A 24,634-nucleotide genomic window follows, 5' to 3' on the forward strand; every position below is an offset into this window, starting at 1 on the left:
GATGGTGCAAGGTTATCCCCAACTAACGAGATGGGTCAAAAGGACTCGACGCACCACATACCTATGTCCAAAGATGAGAGACCATTTAGTCCTCTTAACCTCATTCTTAATCAATGTGTGATTTATTGGTGTATCTTGACAGACAACACCCTAAAGTTCAATTACAAAGTTATGGCTAGTAGAGTGCATGTTTTGTCTTTCCTTGTTACATGTTATAACTTTATGGCCCTGTCTGGATAAACAACTTAATTAATTGCTTCCAGCATAAGTGTTTATCCTAGAGTGATTATATATAAATTATTTCTATAATAAAAGATAAAATAAAGTTAAATTGTTTTCGTATAAACTATAAGTTGTTTTCATAACCTAGTCTAGAGAGATTATGGATATAAGCTAAAAACAACTTATGGACATGTCATAAACTGTTTCCATAAGCTCTCTCGTGCAGTTTCACAGTGCTTATATCAATAGATAAGATCAAATAAAACAATTTCAACAAGCAAAACCAAAGTTTTTGAAAGTTCCAAAGCAAAACCAAAAATGCTAAGAATTTATGGTTAGGTTGAGGTTCTTCATCTAATTGATTAATTGCTTCTATATTTGCCTCTCAGGTATACTTCTGGAGTCAAATGTTGGTCACTGCTCACTACCATTGCCCTCTATTGTAACCCGATATTAAAACGATGAGCAGCATAGGAATGTGAATCAAAAACTTGATTCTGAATTGCAAAGCAGTGGGAAACGGCATACCCAACTTGTCGAGCAATGTGAGGCACTAAAGAAGCGTCAATCAATTTAGTCCTTCAAATTTGCAAAATAATTAGTCCCTTAAATTGAACAACGTCATTCGATTTAGTCCTATTTCTAAATTTAACACTACATTTTCAAAGATTTTATGCTTATATATCTTGATGTTGCAAGAGATTATTGAAGTCGATATGCATGTCTTTCATTGGTTTTGATCGATGTTTATGAATGAGATAATGTGATGGAGGGACTAAATTGATTGACATTCTTTTTAACAAACTAATTTGCTACTTTGTAGATTTGAGAGATAAAATTGACCAACCTTTACAATTTCGAAGACCAAAATACTTATTTACTCGATACAACTTTGTTGTATCATCAATTTACCATACTTAATGTCTTTTTATTAATCTTATCAGCTAAAACATAGCTATCTGCGATATTAGTCACGTTGTTTACTCTCGTAAATACATGGCCACCAGTATGGCAGCACGACGGCTAATTGTGCAAGGAAGGAGAATGATGATGATGATGAATTTGAATGGGTTCATGGGGAAGCGGTTTAGATGTTGCGTTGTGGGTTTCATATAAAAATGTTTTGAAGTTCAATTCTCTCAAGGTCCAATTTCGGTGGACTAGTTTAACTTTTTATAATGGTCTATCATGATTTTGTCAATCTCATTCTAATCATTATTAGAAAACTTGAAATTACAAGGACAAATTTTGTCTTTAAAACTTGAAATTTCTGCCACTAAACAAATTAGAGACGGAAAGTAGAAACGAAATTTGTTTCGTGGTTGATTTCTTCATCGCTAAACCGTCATAGACAAATTCTAATTTCTGTCTCTAATTGGAGGTGAAATTCATTTGTCCCTGACAAGATAAATTCGTTGCTCATACTTGATAGCAGAATAAAATAAATCTGTTTCTAACATACTGATCTTCGTCTTCGTCTATGCAGAGACATACCAAATATTCTGTCTATAATATTAATATATTCTTTTTACTACATTCCAAAATTCTAATAAATTATTATTTACTCAGTAAGAATAATATCCATGAAGATTTGATGTTTTCTTTTAATGTAACTACCCTCTAACACAATTTTGATATTTTTTATAGTTTCATTACCCAAATCTAGTCTATTTTAATAAGATTAAAATGTAAAATATAAGACAAATGCTAATATGGATATTGGACGACTTGAATCGGACCCAAAATGTATCATGTGTCATCATCTGGTCATCCCACCGTGACCAGAGTAATAATAGACTAAGATATCTCTAGCGTGTGACAAGGTAATTAAGTGTCAAACAATTACTTGATTGTAACAAAGAAAGTAGGTGTCTCAAGATTACCGTTGGTATCACGTTTCATACAAATGTTTTATGGAATAAAAATTTAAAGTCGTTGATCATTCATTTTTGTGCCATTTTACAATATATTAATGAAAATTGTAAGAGAATGTAAAAATGATCAACCAACGACATAAACTTTCTTCCAAAAAAGATTCACATAATACGCCTCTTATTCACCAATAATAACTCTACGCATCTTATTCATTACACCATAATTAAAGAATTATTTGACTTAATTACGTTGTAAAAAGTTTGAAATATTATAGTATTTTATTACAGTGACCATGGTGGATCAACACCAATGACAATACGAGATTCATTATTGTGTCAGATTCAAGTCGTCATATATCCAAAGTAACACTCTATGTCAAAACACATTTAAATCTTATTAAAGTAGTAATCTATGGGGTAATTAAATACCAGCATTTAGATTTGTATATATCGATCAAAGTGGTCTTGAATTTATCCTATGATATAATTTTTTTTTATTTTACCATTAATTAATATGGATCTCGAGATATTTGTTTAGTTAAAATATATGTTATGTCACGGTATAAAATCCAAGGGTAGCGCAAAAACAATGTCAAACTAAGGAAAATGATTGAAACGTCTTTTTAAAACAAAAAATAAGGTAATTGCAACCCTATTTTATGTTCGAAAATCAATTCTACGCAAAGAAGGTGTTAGAAGTACCTTGTGACATCGTTCAAAAACGGATTTTTTTTTTTTACAAAGACATCGTTCATAAATGGTTGTCTCTAATTAATTGCGTAGTTTTATGTTGACTTTAAATATATTTATTTTCTCCTTATTATTAAATGCAATAGTAGCTCGATCTTCAAATGAATATGTATTTTGTTTTTTTACTATATTTTTGAAAAGACTGAATTTACTTCAAATATTGACCCTTAATTTTAATCCTCTCTCCGTTTCAAAATGAGTGTCGCTTTAGCCAATTACGCACATATTAAGGAATGAAATAAAATAATCATTAGACATAACACTTTTACTAAACTACCCTTACTCTATAAGAAAAAGACAAACTTAAAGTTGCATTGAAAATTGTATGAGAGAAAAGTTGGAAGAAAAAAATTAAAGTTGTATTGGAAATATAAAGTGATATTCATTTTAAAACAATTTTTTTTGGCTAAAGTGACACTCATTTTGAAACGAAGAGAGTAGTAATTAATGGTTGTGATTGATTATACTAATCTTTAGGTCCCTTCTCCTTGTTGAGATTACTGATTACACCGCTAAAATGGAAAACGGAAATACCAAATAAGTTGTTTATGCCACCATGATTATCATTATCTCAACAAACATTATTTATCATTGAATCCAACTGACGACTATTTCTTTTTCTTTTTTGCGGTGAATGTTACTATATTAGAAGAAAGAAAAAACAAAAAAAAAAAAACCACACTTACACTTACACTACACATGTACCTAACACATAGATATAAAAAAAAAATGAGAAAGGGAAAGAAAATGAATGAAAAGATCAAGAGAAAGAGTAAATACATGGCCACCCGTATGGCAGCACGGAAGCTAGTTGTGCAAGGAAGGAGAATGATGATGAATTTGAATGGGTTTATGGGGAAGTGGTTTAGATGCTGTGTTGTGGGTTCCTTAAAAATTTGTGTTGAAGTGTGTTTTGGTTTTTTGTATGAAAGATGGTTGTTGGGTAGATAAAAGATATAGAAGATGAATGTGTATGTTAGCTGAGATAATGGTGGAATAGTGTATGGAGAGGAAGAAAATATTTTGCTTTGATTTTGTTGTTCATATTTATACTAAAAAATTAGGTTAAAGACTGGTGATTTGCAGGAAGAAAAAAAAAATGTGAACAAAAGAATGCATGTGATGTTTAGAGCTCAATATGGGAAAATCAAAAAGCAATTGAAAAAGATAAATTAGTAGGAAACTCCAAAAGAAAGATTTGTTTGAGTGTCGTTGTTGCTGCCTTTGTCTCTTCCTTCTTAAATATTATCTTTTTAGCATCTTTTATAAATTCCTTTTTAAATTTCTTTTTAGCATCTTTTATAAAATTAAACAAAAGAATACACATTATTTTTCAGTAATATCTATTACAAAATATAAATAGGATACAAGATTTTGTGCTAGTTTTTTTTATATATATATATAAAAATCCTTAAACAAATGTATCCTTATTATAGGGAAATTAAATTAATTCCAATCAAAATGCTATATTATTAATTTTTCAGAAGAGTGAAGCATCAATTCTATTCTTTACAAGTTTCTCACAAGTCAATGTAGTATTTAACAAAAAAATAAATAAACTCAAACTTGTTCATTTATAATGAGGACAAATTAGTGTCAAACTTATTGTATTAGAGGGACTAATTTATATTTATTTTTTATCATTGACTAAATTGGCCTAAAAAATTGACTCATTCTTTTTTCATCTTATGAGTTTCCCACACATTCTATACAGTTCAGATTATATAATCTGAACGACATAAATACATCATAAAAACCACAAAAACACGTTAAAATATTTCAGATTTTAGTATTCAAATAGGATGCGCGAGAAACTTATATAATGAAAAAAGTAATAGAAAAAAAATTATGAGGAACTGAATTGAATATTTACTCTTTTTATAATTGGCATTGACATTGGATCATCTTTTCTTTTACGGACAATAATACAACCTCTGTTTTTTTTTTTGAAAGAATAATACAACCTTTATATAGATAGTTTCTTTTAGAAACTGATTTGGAAGTGTTTAAAATGAAGATTCATCTTGTTCTCTAAGCTTTACAAGCTTTTGCTTTGTTTTATTTTTGCTGTTGATATTCATGATAGTTCTTTCAATTTCAAAATCGAACAGGAGTTTAACTACAACAATCTTACCTCGAGTAAAATACACTCTAACAAACTCTACCAAACATGAGTAGAAGGATTAGTTTTTAGGTAAAAATTAAAAACAAAACTAGATATATAGAATGACTTAAAATGATTGAAAACAACTACAATGTTCAAAGTTGACGCAAGTCCCCGACAACAACGTCATTTGATAAAGCTAAATTGTAGTACTAAAATATTTATAGATTATCAATCCACGAAGATTTGATAGATTTGAACCGTTCAACTATTTTCAATATTTAAAGTTTTGGGTTTGTAAAAGTTGTTTGATTCAAGTAATAGAATGAAAGTGGTGAAATTATCCAGCTAAGAAAACTATGTTGGGGGTTAAGTTTCGCTGGTTAATCCTCTAATACAAATCCTTGATCGATTATTCTTTCATAACAACAAAATTCCTTGATCGATTATATCCTCCTAATATTTCAGTTATAACTTGACATACCGCTCATCATACATCTCGATGTCTTGTAGATAACATAGACTTATTTTATCCTTTAACTTATGATGGCTCACTCAGTTAATTTATAGAATAACATTGTGTTCTGATGGTGTGTGTGATGACAAACCTAGCTCAATTTCTCACAACTATCATCTACAAATGCTCTTGTTCCATGTCCCTTAGATAAAAATTCTATATCTAAAACTTTCTAGATCAAAAGATCAATTTCGGAGTGCACGTCACAAAAACATTAAGTATGGAAATAGAAACATGACAATGAAGAAAAAATCAATATAAAACCAGTCAAATAAAGTATTTGCATTAGAATCATAACCAACTACACCTAATGATCTCAACACAATGAGAAGTTTAGTTACACATATTCAAGGTAATTTACAACAAAAAAATGAGAGTAGGAAGATGTTGCATTAATTGCTTAAATCTTCAAGTCTCCATGCTCCACCTTGCTAGGCAATTCATATACTCGGTCTTCTTTGATTTCTTTGTTTGGCTCTTCAGTCGTGATCTTTAAATACTACAAAAATGTATTGGAAAAAGGCAATAGTACAAGGAATATCACCTATGATCTAGTTATCTAATATTTACATAAAATTGTGGTTTATCATTAGGTTTCTTGCAAAATAAGTCAATAAAAGACTTAAATTATATTTGTAACATTAGGTAAATTTGAAACTTATAAAAAAGTCCTGAAGTTGCTTGACATGACTTCCATGGGGAGCCAATACTCAACAACTAGAAGGTGTTAATACTCAATATGTCGAGAAGGAAAGAAGAGTATATTCAAGAAAAAAGTTGAATTAAAGGCAAGAAGATGAGAGAAATACTCCATCCGGTCCTTATTATAAGAAACAATTGACTTTTTTGGTTCATATAATAATTAATGTATCTTGTTAATGTATCTTGTTATAAATATAGACTAGATACATCACTTACACAATGAACCTAAAAAGTCAACTTTTTCTTATAATAAGGACCGGAGGGAGTAAATAGCAAGAGTATAGCAACATAAGATTCAACAAAAAACTACCTCCTCCGGTCACTATTATAAGCAAAAATCAACATTCTAGGTTCATTCATTAAATGATGTATGTAGTCTATAATAAAGACTACATACATCATTTAATGAATGAACCTAGAATGTTGATTTTTGCTTATAATAGTGACCGGATGGTGTACTATTTATTGAAAAACACTACTCCCTCCGTTTCAAAATGAGTGTCGTTTTAGCCAAAAAAAATTGTTTCAAAATGAATGTCACTTTCAGTTTTAAATGCAATAATAACTTTTTCTTTTCAATTGTGCCCTTCAATTAATACTATGTTACACTACTTCCAAAGTATTATTTTTTCTTTAATGAAGAACAAACCAATAGTTGATTAGGATAATTTGGTAAAATTGCTATGACATTTGACTATTTTATTCCATTCGTTAATATGTGTGCAATTGACTAAAACGACACTCATTTTGAAACGGAGGGAGTAATGATTAGGAAGTGTTATCACTTAATTAGTTGAAGGGATTTAGGTTACCAGTTGAGTAGTCAAACCGACATGAATAATTAGTTGAAGGGATTTAGGTTACCAGTTGAGCAGTCAAACCGACATGAATAAATGAGTTTTCCCATTTGCAAGTTGAGAGTCGAGACAAGGTTTGCAACTAGGGCTGGACAAGGACCCGTGACCCGGCCCAACTCGGAAAAAACCGAAGAAAAAAAACCCGAGCTGAGTGGGTTAATTCGGGTCCGCGGGTCAAACGGGTCACAAATACGGGTACACAAGGGTATCAAAGGGCAGAATCGGGGAGAGGAACTTCACCCGCGGGTACTCGAACCCGCCCGTAGAAAAACTGTGTCGTTTTGCGTTCATATATATACCCAAGAAAACATGAAACCCTCATTCTTCTCATGTCTCACATTCACTCCTAGCAGCGCTCTCCTCCTCACCTCCTACCACCACAACACTAATGACCACCTTCATCTTTTTTTCTTTCTCACCTCACTCTCTTACCTAACACATAAAACCCCACAAACAAAGAGGAAGAAATCCACTTCAATCGATCTTCATCCTTCCTCCTACTACACCATTTATTGCTTCTGGCAACACTTTTTTAAGCAACAAGTAAAAATCGTTGCCTAAGCCTAGTTTCTGGCAACGTTTTACATGCTTAGCCTTTTATGTTTCTGCAACACCATATAATCGTCCCCTAAAATATAATAGGGAACAGTTTTAGACCGTAACAATAACATTAGGCTGACGACAACAGAAATCGTCCCCTTAGGTGTTTTAGGGGACAGTTTTTGAGTGATGCCCCACGTTACAACAATAGGCAACGTTTATCAATTGTTGCTTTCTAAGTTTAGCAATTATAAAATATTTTCCAATACCTTATCATCTTTCTTGACAAGAAAATTGTTTGAATAGTAGCCACGCCGGAAACCTTAGCAGCCACGCCGGAAAACTCATTTGTAGCTTTTTGATCATTTTTCTTTATTTGGGTGAGGTCCATCTTCTTGCTCTTCTCTAAAATTAATTTTAAGGGCTTATATATATTTTTGGATTTTTGAAGAAGCCACCAAATTAAACATGTTGTCTTTGTTAAATTGTTGATTTTAAGCTTCCTTGTAGGGCTTTAATGGATATATTAGATTAAGTTGTTATAAGAATACTAGTTAGTCGTATTTTATGATTGAAAACTAAGGTTTATATCAATATAATGTTGGAATTAGATTCTTTTGAATTGTTGTTAAGAAATGTGGATGAGGTTTTTGATTGAACAATAAATATGTCAAATTCGGATGTGGAATAGAGATGATTTTAGTAAATTACTAATTAGAAGGATTGTGTTTCATTTTTTTTTAAAGAATGCTATGTTAAGGTTTTTTTTTTATCAAATTGATGTTTCAGATAACAGAAGTTCATTTTCTTGATGTTTAAACTTTTATCTTGCTCTTAGTTCATATTTAAACTAAAGGATAAACTCTTTGTTGAAAACCGAAACACCTCTTTCCCTTACATATGAGAATCTCATTGTTTTTAAATCAATTCATCTTGTTAATTGCTAAAGTTTAGTTTAGTTCTGATTTGATTCTATTGTTGTTGTTTGATGTTGGATTGCCTTAATATGCTCGTGCGGTTTTTCTCTCTCTGGTGACTATGATATCATTGGCTACGGGGAAACTTGGAAACATTTTGGAATCAAAGCAGTGATGGCTGCGTTTTGTAGTTGCTATGCGGGAAAATTCGGTAAAGTATTAAGGTGGGGGCTGATTAACCATTAAGGGGTATTTTGGGAATCGAACTATTGTGTGATTATGAATATTTTCATGATTGCTTATTTGTTTGAAATATATGGATTGCTTTGATCTAGTGTTTTGAGTTTTTATCTGTTATGTGTTATGATTCATTGTTTGTTTGTTTGTTAACTGCTTGGTTTTGTGAATTGTCCTGATTGTGTTATGAGTTGATTATCCATATTGATGTTCACAATTTGGTTTGATCACAAGAACCATTAACCATGTGGAATTTGCTTTCATGAATAAGGTTTCCCACAAAACCTTATTTATGTTTTGGCTTTGCCTTTAACAATAATAACCATTATGGGTGCCATTTTTAGCTTAAAAAAGTAGATTGTGTTACAAAAATATAATTTTTTTGTGATTTTTTTAAAAATTTTGAAACTACTTGTGTTGGTTTACGCAAAAACTAGTGATACTTCCTTGTATTTGAAAAAGATAGATTTTGAAAAAAGCTAATTCTATTAGCTTTTCATTTTATAGTCAAAATATATTTTTTTTAAAATCCTAAATAAACATTTAAAAATGATAAAAATGATTTTTTTTAAGGAAAAAATAGATTTTTTTTTTGAAAAAACTGAAACAAACGGGGCATATACCTGATTCCTGAGTAAGTTTATTTCCATTAATTACTTGCTTTGTGACTTCCTTCCACTAGATTTTGAGGTTGAAGTAAGAGATGATATCACTCATCTCATGTCTTGCATTTTTTTTTGTCAAATAGGGAGGAAATATCTTGTGATTTCTAGGAAGCTAGAAAAAAAGATATGTGATTGAATGATTATTTGTTTGCTTCACCGTAGAATGGAAAAATTGAAAGAGAGGACGTTTTTTTGATTGGGATGTACTCGATGTACTCGCTAAGGATTATGGTAAGTCGCCATTAAATTAAATAAAAAATATATGCCGAAGATGGGATGATGTGATACATAAGTAAAATATGGATGAATTGTTATTAATCTCAAAACTATTAAGTTTTAAGAATGATAGTACATATAATATTAAGGGATTTTCTGAAGTTGTGGTATAATATTATATATCTATTGTTGTTGTTTTACACTTATTCTCTCTTTACCATTTGTCTCCAATATTTGAATCATAAACATTTTTCATGTGTCGTAGGTGTGTGACAAACCTAAACAGAGGTCCTTCCAAGAATGATAGATGGTGCTAACAATATTATATATTTGGTCCTTCCAAGAATGATAGGTAGTGCTAACAATATTATATCTTTGGTTAATTTTGTTGGAATTGGATACTTGGTAAATATTCTTCCCATGTATTTTCTTTTGTTTGATACGTAGTGATGTAATTTTTTATATTTCTTTTGCGTTTTTGCTAATGTTAATGTGGTATGTTAGTCCATTTATCGACGAGTTTAAGGACGTTCCAGTCGAGGGTTTCAGCTCCAGACCTATTGTCTGCTTTGATCACTTTTATTCCCTTAATAGAAACTTGCTTCAAACAACCTTGTTGGAATACTTAAGTTTGAAGTAAATTTTTTATTTATAACCTCTTTCTTTAGTATTATCTGACTTATGTTATTTAAATTTACATCTTTAAATGAAGTCAATAAATAATTATAACCTTTTGAGATTGAATTATGGATGAAGGTTCGTGACCTTAGTTTAGTTTTCATTTAGGAATTGAACTTTTATCTTTTAGTATGATACTGTATGTTAGTTTAAGACATGTGAAAAGGGCCCATTATTATTTACATTGCATCTAAGTGTAGTTGATGGAATTCATGCTCAACTTCGTTGAATGTTCGTTGATTTAAAAAGGTTGACTTCAACTTGTGGCTTCACCTTGATGGAATAGATGTATGGAATAATCTTGTTAATATAGTAACACTAACACCGTTGAGAATTATTGTTATTTATTGCAGACATGGTTAGCATACATCTGCAACTACATCACTACCATACTAGTCCAGAATCAAGAGTTGTTATAACACCAACTTTTCATCGGAGACACCTTTTCAAGTTTAGTGGGCATCCTACCATTCTTAGCCTATCTCGAAATACCCAAAAGTGTAATCATGTGAGCAATTGTCCCTCTTTTCAGTGTGATTTAGTTTAATACTACTTCCGCCATTGATCAAGAATTTATTATAATAGAAAGTTGAGTTTTAAGAGAAAAACTTGTCATGGTAATTGACTGGGTTTAATATTATTGTAATGATTGATAATGTAATATTATAATGGTTATTTGGTATAAAAAAGTATTGTTGGTATATTCACAATGAGTTATGCTTCCTTCATTGTTTTGTTGATGTTCTAAATTGTGAAATATGTTGGTTGGGATGGTTGGGAAGCTACTGCAAATGCATATTTTTTATTTTAAAATTAATTACATTTTGCTACGGTTTTAAATGTCGCCTATACGCTATGGGAACGCTTAAATTGCTTGTTCATATTATCACTGAGGCAACAACTAATAAACGTCGCCTTAGATGAACTGGATAAACGTCCCCTATTCCCTGTAGTTTAGGCGACGATTGTAAAAAGTGTGCCCATAGAGCAAGAAAATCGTCCCCTAAAACAATAGGCAACGCTCGTATAGGAGACCCCTGAAAAACGTCCCCTATTCTTTTAGGCAACGCTTTTCGAAGTTCTGGCAACGTTTTTCAAATGTTGTTAAAAAGGATAAATGGTGTAGTTCACTTTCACTCCTTCAAATTATGAAATATTGCATGTCTAGATCTGAAAGGTACTAATTTATCTTACTATATACACTTTATTTGGTTTTGTAGTAGTAGCAATTGAATTTGTTTGTTAAACTTTTCAAGATCTGAACTTTATTCAGTGTATGGGTTTGTTTTTTATTTTGTCACTAACATGATATTCATGTGAATGTCTTTGATGCATATTTTGTTATGATTTTTAATGCCTATGGAAGCTTCTTCCTTTAAGTTCGTTGATTCTTTGTTTCTTTCTTACTAGACTTTTGACCCGTGCTATCGCACGGGTCTCTAATAATACTGGACAATGTATAGTGAAGTAATCCTTGACAAACGTTAGAATATAAATAAAGCAAGCACATCATATTTGAAATAAAAGTATTAGTATAACAAAACACATTAATAAGGATATCCAAAGTTTTTTTGTAATACGAACCAACTAAAGTACATTTTGGTATATTTCTTTATAGACCATATTTGATGTTACATTTGTATCATCACCCTCGTCATCATGAACCAATATCTTCAAGCCTTTCCTATTAGTAACTCTAGACATGGCAACGTATAGTTGCCCATGGGAGAAAATTGATTGAGGCAGATAGACTCCAACATGTTTAAGCGACTATCTTGACTTTTATTCATAGTCATAGCAAATGAAACAACCAATGGAAATTGTCTTCGTTGAAACTTGAATGAGATTCTTTTGTCTGATGGAGTCAATGATAACCTTGAAATGTAAACCTTTTGGAATTCCAGAAGCAACAATCGTGTTCAAAAATTCATGAGTATGCACATCAAACCCACACGACGCACGGGTCTGAGATCTTAAATTATTAGTATTTTTAATCAGACACGTGTAATGAAGTTGGGGGTTACATAGCTCAACTGATTTCAGTTAAGTAATAAGTAGTTGAATGTTTTACGTTCAAACCCGAACGAAGAAAAAAAATAATGTAAGAACTAACCGCTAATATGTATCATTTAAAAAAAAAAGACACGGTATTGAAGGAACACTATAAAGAAAAATGATTACCAGTTTAATACATACTTCAAATACATGTATTAAATACGCAAACTATCATGTATTTACCTAACAATTTGAAACTTCAAAAAAAAAAATCTAACAATTTTTTTTTTGGTAGTATCTAACAATTTGAAGCATTACTTTATTTTTCAAATACTAAAAAGAAAAATTTCTGTCATATTATTGCTTGCTCATTTAATTAAGCCTATTAAGATCACATTTTATTTTAATAGATGATATATTTTAAAAAACGGGTACAAAGTCTTCAATACAAAACAACTCTAATAGAGTAACACCATTCAGTCAAGACTACACCAATTAAAGACTCCTCACTCCCCAAATCAAAAAAAAAAAAAAACATTGGTACAATACAAAACAAATAAAGTATAATCATTACATGTCTATGCCACATCAATTTTACAACGTGACACTAAGCAGCCATATCACTCAAACATCAGTAAGTACAAAACCAAGCCGAAATAGTAGTAAATGACAGAACCGTTGTTGCATTGCTCAAGAAGGCTGCACAACTTCATTATCAACACACCAAGAGGCATAACTGCAGCAAGGATTCAAGAGTGTGCCAGCGTATGACTTAAAACAACCTTTCATGCACAACTTCATGTTTTTCATATTTTTTCTTCACTGCACAATGAAACCAAAAGGTTACAAACTCCCTCAATAACTCAATTAGTAGAAACCAAGCCCTCTATACAAACTCATAATCAAGCTTACTCCAGATTTTCCTTTAAAAGGCACTATGGTCACACAGCCCACATTATGACAATTAATACAAAATCACTATGATCACAAAGATGAATTTGACAAAAAAGTGAGTCTATCATTAAACTACATGGCAGAACCCATATTTAATCTTGAGTATATAACAAAGACAAACAAATCATAAAGAAATGTATAAGATTCGTTTGCCCAACGACAACAAATTCATAATACTCTCATCTCATGTTAGGCCAAGGAATGTTTTCCCACCAAAACAATTAAAAGGGACACCGCATGGACATCAAAGTGTTGCATAAAAGTCTATCAACTTAAAAAGGCATACTAAAGAATCAACTGAAAAAAGGGTTGCCCTCACATTGAAAGGGAACAAACTATGCATACCATAGACTTTTTGAAGAAAAAACACGTAACTATAAGCCAAAATCACGGGGGATGAAACAATAAAATGCCAAAACAGATATATAAAATATATGTGATATGCCCCAGCCATTCAAGTATGAAATATATGTGATATGCCCCAGCCATTCAAGTATGAAAATATTAGTAAACTAACGTTTCCACTTCAACCACAAAAGGGATACCAAAGAAATTTTGCTTTCACTTCAACCATATTTATTTCAGAATTTTGCCCCAGCCATTCAACTATGAAAATATTAGTAAACTAACGTTTCCACTTAAACCAGAAAAGGGATACCAAAGAAATTTTGCTTTCACTTCAACCATATTTATTTCAGAATTTTTAGAAGGTAACTTGATTAGTATTAAAAGCTATCAACCGAAAGGGATACTAAACATATTTTATATATGCAAGGGACTATATACAACCAAACCCTTTTGGCATTCATTCAACATTCGCACACTTTCATAATGACCTCTAAACCCTTAACGATATGTGCGTTCATCATATATATATATATGATATATGGAAAGATAAAACAAACTCAATAATTAAAAAAAAAAATATAACAAAAGAGATTAATTGAATAGACTAAACAAAAGATGAAGGCCACTACACATATCATATAAAATAATTAGAGTAGATATGAGAGAAGCAAGGTGATACTAAATGCATTTCAAAGTCACTTGCTTGCATAACTGGGAAAATAATTCAAAATCAAGTTTGAAATCTCTAATCCTTACTATGAACATTTTCTTTTTATATTTTGAGTAATATATGCTAAGGGAACCTTTACTAACTATAAGCTTTAGGGCTCAACTTGAAGCAACCTTAATAAATTTATTTTAGAAACAAAATGAATTGGCTAAAAAATCAATGTCAAACGAAACTGCAGCAGGACAACAAAACAGCCTCAACAATGAACCTGAATTGATAACCCTGCAAAACAAAACTACAGCAGCACAAACACAGATGGAAAACAAATCCAAGCAGACGATAAAAGAATTGAAACAAACTTGCAGCCGAAACAGAAAAGTACAAAAATGCATCAGCCCTCAAACAAACAGTAGTTGCTCCAAAACCCTGAACTAAACTCAACTCCTTCCCATATTCTTATTATAATCCTTACTGATGAACATTTTCTTTTATATTTTGAGTAATTAATATATGCTATCTGAACCTTTACTAACTATAAGCTTTAGGGCTCAACTTGAAGCAACCTTATTAAATATATTTTAGAAACAAAAGAATAGACCGCAAAAATGCAGTGCACCATCCCATATCATTGTTGTTCTAAGCTAAAAAACAATTATGAAACAACTGATAAAACCTCTTTTTAGTAATTGTTTTCTTCATTGATATACGTCTTATTCCTCTTTTACCGGTGCATCCACATTATGCTGTCAAAAAAAAATTAGCACCAAATGTAGTTTTTAGAATTTTTTAGAAGAAAAGAAAGGAACAATAAACCTTCAATTGGTGCCGCCGCCGGCCGCTTTGAGCACTTCGAAAGAGAAAAACAGAGGAAGGAATAAAAGAATTATAGTGTTTTTCCAACAATCTTGACGGATGAGATCAGTGCCAAATTTGATACAACATTTGGCGACGTTGATTCAACAGTGGAGAGAAGTTATAAAGAACAAACAATAAACAAACTAAGGACATATTAGAGATTGTCTGAGGCATGATTCCAAAACACACAAATCAAAGCATTATATCACTGCAGCCAAAACACACAAATCACAATATAAGCCAAATTATAGGTGACAGTTCATAAAAGCATTATATCAAACAGATGGGGGAGGCAAAAGTAAGTGGAAAAACTGATTCACAAAGCCTACAATATAAGAAACAGATGCACACTCCAGTTTGGTTTTGTTTAACTTCGGATAATAACAATTGAAAGCATAATATGTTTTTTAAGATGTAAATAAATCATATTAATAGGTGCATACCATCAATTTTCTGCAAGATTTTCTTGACTTTATGGTTGCATCCATCCCATATGTTCGCTTTAAGCACAAATTTCTGCATACACAATAAGAATAAGATTAAGTTTAATTTCATTGTTCAAAAAATGAAAAATAAACTGAAATGGGACAAAAGCAAAAATAAAAGAACCATGGAGAATGTGATGGAATTACCTGTATCTTCGGAGTTAAGTTTGTAACTTGTCATAAATGAAGATCTGGGCAAAAGAAAAAAGAGTGATTTAGATATGAGCAGAAGAGAATAAATGAGGAAAAAAAAGGTCTCTGGGTATATAAAATCAAACTCAAAATCAAATTTTTACTAAACTATCAAAAGATCATGTTTATCCCCTCAAAACCCCTGAAAACAGAATCAAAAAATGAAATTCGAGCCATATAGTGTAGCGTGCGACCACGAAAATAAAGTGAATCGATTAATTAAAGGAAAGAGTATATGAACTAAGATACCTGAGATCGATTGAAGAAGCATATGAGAGCAGTGGGGGCGAGAGAGAAGAAAACATGCATAACAGAGAGAGAGAGATGTGGTTATTCTCATAATTTGGTTTCTATTCTGTTGTTCGCGGCTTTTTTTTCTCTTCATTTGTTACTATAGCTGTTTCGTAATTAAGGTTTAGGTTAGGGTTAAAACAGGAATTTTATTCTCTAGGGTTTAGGTTTAATTAGGGCTAAAATGATGGCTTGGGGCAACTTTTATATATAGTATGATTCTAATGGTGTGTTATTTATGTTGTTTGTATAGACACATGGGAAGTGGTAGTGGATCCTTTGCCTCGAGTTCCAAACATTTGCTAGAACTCAAGGAGCCGATGTGGTTGATTCAGTGGAAGATCAAGGAGTTTGAGAACATTGTATTTGTATTTAATTGTCCAGATCCAGTGTTACTATTATTATTTTAAAGGTCAATGTATTTATTTTCTTTGAGATTGAGAAGTCTGTAAATTATTAAGCATGGTTTGTATTAGTTTTTATATTTTTTAAGCAATGATTTGTATTAGTCCTTTGAGATTCACGTCAAAATAAGACCCATTTTAAAAGGAAAATATGTTAAAATAAGTTTTTTAACAAGAACAAAGTTAAACCAACATAAAAACTAGCTTAATATAGAAAAAATAACAAACAAAAAAAAAACACATCAAAATTTATTGGGCTGAATTTTTGAATGGCCCAGTAAGATGTCAAACCCGTTTTACCCGAACACTGTAACCCGAACCCGTTCAAACCGATTCTCATATTTGGGCAGAATTGGGTCTGTACTATACACCCGCGGGTTCGGCTGGGTGGAGGGTTTGGGCCCGAACCCGTCCGAACCCGCCCGATGCCCACCCCTATTTGCAACATCTACATTTCTCTTTGACATCGCATTTATGATACTGTTCATGCACAATAATTACCGTTTACGTCACATCTCTAACATCTTAAGTCCAACGATAATACAACGCAAGGAAGACATTTGTTTACACCTAAAAATAAATAACATGTTAGTTGAGATTGACAAGCAATCAAATTTTGGGTTAGTCAAGGATGGCTAGACGAGTACAAAGACAATCAAAGAGAGTGAGCATTGCCAATGACATCCTCTTTTATAGAGAAATGACTTGTATTTTTCTCTATTGTTGTCTTACTCGGGATTAAGATTTATCTTTTTCTGCCTCATTATTTGCTTACTATTTTGACCAAGGTAGGTATTACTGGTTGTGCAACATGATTCAATGATTTTTATTACCTTTGAACTGCGAATTTAAATTTGTTCAGGATTAGTTACTAAATAGGTTGTCCTTTCAAAGGACATTTGCGAATCAGTAGCTAAATAATTTGTAGATGTTAAAAAACTTTGGTTCTATCGTAAACAGATATGAAAAATGCAAATAAAGAACACAATATTTGATCGACAATTGTGTGTTTTTTCAATTTCATCGAGTAGAGTGAAAATATCTTTCAAACTTTAACTATTTGATGTCATGTACCTCTAAAAGAAAGATGTTAGGTTGTTGATTTGAGGATTGGTTTTGTAGCTGGTTTAAGTTGTGAGATACTTTAGGGATTCTATTGAGGGTCAAAGATTTTAATTAAGACGAGTTAGGAAAAAAATTCCTTTTAAAGAATCCTAAAAAATTTTATATAGAATTTATGAGTTTCTATTTTCATTATACAGATGAAGAGGATGAAGGTAAAGGAACCAACAATGCAACTTTTTTTTTTTGTTAACCATATGGTTTCTAGTGAAAGGGTTTTAGAGTTAAGTATAGTCTTTTTACTTGATTACAGTGTAACGCAATTTTTTACACAAAATTTTTTGTAATATAAGGTGCATGTTTAGTTTGACCTTGAGTTCAACAAATTAACAGTAACACCATGGTTTTGTGAAATTATTATTATTTTCTTTAATAAAAAGAAGGTTGTGTGAAGTTTTAAAGCTTAACTTTTGTTAAACTTATAATGATTTACGATTCTTTTGATCTCACGGCTAATCCAAAAGTGTACTTAAACATAAACATAGGTCCCGTTTGGATAAACAGCTTATATAGATGTTTATAGCATTAGGGCTTATAACGTTAGAGCTTACATCATAAGCTCTTATACACGATAAGCTCTTTATGTTTAGATATATACACTAAAAAGTACTTACATAAATTGAAGTGTTTGGATGTGACATTACATAAACAATTATAGAAATTTTAAATATTTTTAATTTAACATAAAAATAAAATCAAAGAATCAAACCACGATTATCAAGATTTTTTGACAGTGATGTAAAAAACAATATTATAATCAATACTAATTATAATTATTTATTATAAACAATATTATAAACAATATTAAATATAATTATTTATTTATTTATTTGACATAAATTAATTATAATTATATATATGTATAATATAATCAATACTCGACCATAAAAAAATATTATCGATATTCGTATAAGACAAAATTAACATTAGAGGTGTAAATAAATAGTCTAAATTGATGTGGTCCCAATGATAATCAACTTGGACAGTGTTGTGATACACCAAAAAATCTTGCATTATTTAAAAATTTAGACTTAAAAGCATTATTTATAACCAACATTCATATTATTCAACATAATGAAATGTATTTTAAAAATGATATGATTGTGATGAATCACACAGGACTCAAAACAGACAATACCTCAGAAATATAATGTTGTGGGTTTTAAGTTGAAACATAACACCCCTAGTGTACCATGGTGCAAGGTTATCCCCAACTAACAAGATGGGACAAAAGGACTCAACGGACCACATACCTATGGCCAAAGATGTGAGACCATTTAGTCCTCTTAACCTCATTCTTAATCAATGTGTGATTTATTGGTGTATCTTGACAAACACACTTAAGTTCAATTAAAAAGTCATGTATATGAATGAAAATTTGAAACTCCTAAATTAAAAAAAAAATAAAAAATAAGTGTATTATGCATTCTAGAAAGGTTAGTCTATAAAATTAGCTTATAACAAAGTTCAAACTCAATTGAACAAACAAACGTTACAAACAACTAGAATGATATGATTTCACACTGTTTACACAACGTTACAAAATGAAATACTGCGATGGAAGGACTAAATTGATTGACATTCTTTTCAACAGACTAATTTGCTATTGTATAAATTTGAGAGATAAAATTGACCAACTTTTACAATTTCGAGGACCGAAATGCTTATTTACTCGATACAACTTTGTTGTATCATCAATTTACCACATTTCATGTCCTTTTATTAATCTTATTAGCTAACAACTAAAATGCAAACTTGAGTATTGCCAATGACATCCTCCTTTGTAGAGAAATGACTTGTATTTTTCTCTATTGCTGTCATAATCAGGATTAGGTTAAGAAAATATGTATATACTAAGATTATCTTTTTCTGCCTCTTTATTTGCTTACTATTTTGACTAAGGTAGGTATTACTGATTGTGCAGCATGATTTAGTGACACTTTTTTATGGTAAAAAAAACAAAAGTTTTTGTGGTTTATTACCTTGGTGTTGCTCATTTGTAGTTTGTTTAGGATTAGTAGGTGGTCAATAGTGGAACATGATGATACTATGTTAAACAGTATAGGTAGTGATGCCTGCGTTCATTATTTTTTTTTTGTGCAAGAAAGTTTAGATGAGTTTACATAAAAGCCTTTTAAAAAATCAACATAGTGTTGAGAGAATTTACAGGATGATCACACTTCTTTATGAAAAGAATCTGGATTTGATTTAAAAAATTGTCCATTTGAGAGGTAATACAGCCTTGATAAAAATAATACTCCCTCCAATTAAAAACATTATATTTTTTTTTAAAGTTAATTGAATAATTTATGTATGTAAAAATATAGATTTGATAACATTATGATTTCGAATACATTATCGACATAAAATAATATTATTACCGATGAGTTACATAAAGTGGGTTGTGATCATTTTCATTTAATGGACCTTTTCATTTAAGATAGATTCGTAGAATCAAATAATACTATTATTTTATCTCTCTTCAAATATAAATGTTCATTAAATAAAAAGAACTCTGTTCCCTCAAAATTAATCGAGATTCTATATGTGTGCTTAAGGCCCGTTTACATAAAGTTTATTTTGAATTTATGCAAATAAATATGCTTTTATGTTAATTTTTAAGTTTTTATTAACGAAAATTGTATGTTTATAAACCCTTTTTCATAAACTATGTTTACAAACTTACGAATAATTAAAAAAAACTTATTTTTTTGCATAAATAGCTTTCCGTAAGCTCAAAATAAACTTAATTTTGACCTGTTTGGTTTGAGTTTATGTAAATAAATAAGTTTTTATTTTACTTTATAAGCTCCCACTAACGAAAATTGTATCTTCATATACTGTTTTTTGATAAACTACCTTAAAAACTTATAAATAATACATAAACTTATTTATTTGTATAAGCTGTTTTATAAAAGCTCTAAAATAAGCTAATCCAAACAGGCCCAAAGCGAAAAGATCACTCAAACATGATGTATAAAGCTTTAAACGGCTACAGTTGTATACCTCAGACAAATTGTCAAGTCCTTATCTTTCATTCAAAATCATCTCACATCTTAAGTCCAACGATAATACAACGCAAGGAAGACATTTGTTTAGAGTTAAAAATAAATAACATGTTAGTCGAGATCGACAAGCAATCAAATTTTGGGCTAGTCGAGAATGGCTAGACAAGTACAAAGACAATCAGAGAGTGAGCATTGCCAATGACATCCTCTTTTGTAGAGAAATGAGACTTGCATTTTTCTCTATTGTTGTCTTAATCAGGATTGGGTTTTGAGAATATGTATACATTATGATTTATCTTTTTCTGCCTCATTATTTGCTTACTAGTTCGATTAAGGTAGGTATTACTGCTTGTGAAGCATGATTCAATGATTTTTATTACCTTTGAACTGCGAATTTATAATTTGTTCAAGATTAGTTACTAAATAGGTTGTCCATTCAAAGTGCATTTGCGAATAAGTAACTAAATAATTTGAGGATGATAAAAAACTTTGATTCTATCGTAAACAAATATGAAAAATGTAAATAGAGAACACAATATTTGATCGACAATTGTCTGTGTTTTCAATTTCATCGAGTAGAGTGAAAATATCTTTCAAACTATTTGATTTGAAGAGTTATCTATTTGGAAGGTCGTCCAGTTTTGATTAAAAAATAAAGGAAATAACACTAGATGTCATGTACCTCTAAAAGAAAGATGTTAGGTTGTTGATTTGAGGATTGGTTTTGTAGCGGGTTTTAGTTGTGAGATACTTTGGGGGCTCTAGTGAGGGTCAAAGATTTTAATTAAGACGAGTTAGGAAAAAAATTCCTTTTAAAGAATCCTAAAAAAATTTATATAGAATCTATGAGTTTCTATTTTGATTATACAGATGAAGAGGATGAAGGTTAAGGAACCAACAATGCAACTTTTTTTTTGTTAACTATATGGTTTCTAGTGAAAGGGTTTTAGAGTTAAGTATAGTCTTTTTAATTGATTACAGTGTAACACAATTTTTTACACATAAATTTTTTTGTAATATAAGGTTTTACACATAAATTTTTTTGTAATATAAGGTGCATGTTTAGTTTGACCTTGAGTTCAACAAATTAACGGTAACACCATGGTTTTGTGAAATTATTATTATTTTCTTTAATAAAAAGAAGGTTGTGTGAAGTTTTAAAGCTTAATTTTTATTAAACTTATAATGATTTACGATTCTTTTGATCTCACGGCTAATCTAAAAGTGTACTTAAACATAAACATAGGTCCCGTTGGGATAAACAACTTATATAGATTGTTATAACATTAGGCTTATAACCTTAGAGCTTACATCATAAGCTCTTATACTCGATAAACTCTTTATGTTTGGATATATACACTAAAAAGTATTTACATAAATTGAAGTGTTTGGATGTGACATTACATAACCAATTATAGAATTTTTAAATATTTTTAATTTAACATAAAAAAAATCAAAGAATCAAACCACGATTATCAAGATTTTTTGACAGTGACGTAAAAAACAATATTATAATATATTAATTATAATTATTTATTTATTTGACATAAATTAATTATAATTATATATATATGTATAATATAATCAATACTCGACCATAAAAAAAATATTATCGATATTATTATAAGACAAAATTAACATTAGAGGTGTAAATAAATAGTCTAAATTGATGTGGTCCCAATGATAATCAACTTGGACAGTGTTGTGATACACCAAAAAATCTTGCATTATTTGAAAATTTAGACTTAAAAGCATTATTTATCAACAACATTCATATTATTCAACATAATGAAATGTATTTTAAAAATGATATGATTGTGATGAATCGCATAGGACTCAAAACAGACAATACCTCAGAAATATAATGTTGTGGGTTTTAAGTTGAAACATAAGACCCCTAGTGTACCATGGTGCAAGGTTATCCCCAACAAATAAGATGGAACAAAAGGACTCAACGGACCACATACCTATGGCCAAAGATGTGAGACCATTTAGTCCTCTTAACCTCATTCTTAATCAATGTGTGATTTATTGGTGTATCTTGACAAACATACTTAAGTTCAATTAGAAAGTCATGTATATGAACGAAAATTTGAAACTCCTAAATTAAAAAAAAATATAAAAAATAAGTGTATTATGCATTCTAGAAAGGTTAGTCTATAAAATTAGCTTATAACAAAGTTCAAACTCAATTGAACAAACAAACGTTACAAACAACTAGAATGATATGATTTCACACTGTTTACACAACGTTACAAAATGAAATACTGCGATGGAAGGACTAAATTGATTGACATTCTTATTAACAGACTAATTTGCTATTGTATAAATTTGAGAGATAAAATTGACCAACTTTTACAATTTCGAGGACCGAAATGCTTATTTACTCGATACAACTTTGTTGTATCATCAATTTACCACATTTCATGTCCTTTTATTCATCTTATTAGCTAACAACTAAAATGCAAACTTGAGTATTGCCAATGACATCCTCCTTTGTAGAGAAATGACTTGTATTTTTCTCTATTGCTGTCTTAATCAGGATTAGGTTAAGAAAATATGTATATACTAAGATTATCTTTTTCTGCCTCTTTATTTGCTTACTATTTTGACTAAGGTAGGTATTACTGATTGTGCAGCATGATTTAGTGACTCTTTTTTATGGTAAGAAAAACAAAAGTTTTTGTGGTTTATTACCTTGGAGTTGCTCATTTGTAGTTTGTTTAGGATTAGTTAAGAAATAGGTGGTCAATTGTGGAGCATGATGATACTATGTTAAACAGTATAGGTAGTGATGCCTGCGTTCATTATTTTTTTTTTTTGGTGCAAGAAAGTTTAGATGAGTTTACATAAAAGCCTTTTAAAAAATCAACATAGTGTTGAGAGAATTTACAGGATGATCACATTTCTTTATGAAAAGAATCTGGATTTGATTTAAAAAATTGTCCATTTGAGAGGTAATACAACCTTGATAAAAATAATACTCCGTCCAATTAAAAACATTATTTTTTTTTAAAGTTAATTGAATAATTTATGTATGTAAAAATATAGATTTTATAACATTATGATTTCGAATACATTATCGACATAAAATAATATTATTACCGATGATTTACATAAAGTGGGCTGTGATCATTTTCATTTAATGGACCTTTTCATTTAAGATAGATTCGTAGAATCAAATAATACTATTATTTTATCTCTCTTTAAATATAAGTGTTCATTAAATAAAAAGAACTTTGTTCCCTCAAAACTAATCGAGATTCTATATGTGCTTAAGGCCCGCTTACATAAAGGTTATTATGAGTTTATGCAAATAAATATTCTTTTATGTTAATTTTTAAGTTTTTATTAACGAAAATTGTATGTTTATAAACCCTTTTTCATAAACTATGTTTACAAACTTACGAATAATTAAAAAAACTTATTTATTTGTATAAATTGCTTTCCATAAGCTCAAAATAAACTTAATTTTTCCCCGTTTGGTTTGAGCTTATGTAAATAAATAAGTTTTTATTTTAATTTATAAGCTCTCATTAACGAAAATTGTATCTTCATATACTGTTTTTTGATAAACTACCTTAAAAACTTATAAATAATACATAAACTTATTTATTTACATAAGCTGTTTTATATAAGCTCTAAAATAAGCTAATCCAAACAGGCCCAAAGCGAAAAGATCCCTCAAACATGATGTATAAAGCTTTAAACGGCTACAGTTGTATACCTCAGACAAATTGTCAAGTCCCTATCTTTCATTCAAAATCATTGACAATGACAATATCTACTAATTATGTAACGAAACGTATTAGCTATGATGTGTGTCCAAGGTAACGAATTAGTTGTATTTGTCCCCACCATATGTAGACCAAGCCAACCATAGCCGTCCAATGCAACGGTTCAAATATTGACTTTGGTGGGAGCTTTAAAAAAACGAACAACAACAACAAATCACTAGTATTAAACTTCAATTCAAATTAATCAAGAGCTAGGACATAATAGAGATTTCTTTGAGTTTATTTTGTAATCTT

At 30.3% G+C, this 24,634-nt stretch overlaps 3 long non-coding RNA genes across 4 annotated transcripts; 2 read left to right on the top strand and 1 right to left on the bottom strand.

Annotated features, from left to right (window-relative positions):
- The first annotated feature begins 8,097 nt into the window (after positions 1–8,097).
- On the top strand, positions 8,098–10,992 carry LOC146918648 (uncharacterized). 2 transcript variants are annotated; one of them, XR_015016317.1, is made up of 3 exons: positions 8,098–8,707; positions 9,867–9,953; positions 10,633–10,992. It is a non-coding gene; the product is annotated as an uncharacterized LOC146918648 (long non-coding RNA). The 2 variants fall into 2 exon arrangements; XR_015016318.1 differs by lacking the exon at positions 8,098–8,707 and adding an exon at positions 9,671–9,768.
- A 414-nt stretch (positions 10,993–11,406) lies between these two features.
- On the top strand, positions 11,407–16,586 carry LOC146918649 (uncharacterized). Its single transcript, XR_015016322.1, has 2 exons — positions 11,407–11,456; positions 16,323–16,586. It is a non-coding gene; the product is annotated as an uncharacterized LOC146918649 (long non-coding RNA).
- On the bottom strand, positions 12,693–16,285 carry LOC146918650 (uncharacterized). The gene is made up of 4 exons (XR_015016321.1): positions 16,028–16,285; positions 15,734–15,777; positions 15,545–15,617; positions 12,693–13,096 (listed from the first exon to the last, which is right to left on the bottom strand). It is a non-coding gene; the product is annotated as an uncharacterized LOC146918650 (long non-coding RNA).
- Positions 16,587–24,634: the final 8,048 nt, after the last annotated feature.

The sequence above is a fragment of the Medicago sativa genome, chromosome 6, assembly GCF_051527215.1.
Source record: "Medicago sativa cultivar Bolivia chromosome 6, Bolivia_mono, whole genome shotgun sequence".
In the NCBI taxonomy this organism is placed as follows: domain Eukaryota; kingdom Viridiplantae; phylum Streptophyta; class Magnoliopsida; order Fabales; family Fabaceae; genus Medicago; species Medicago sativa.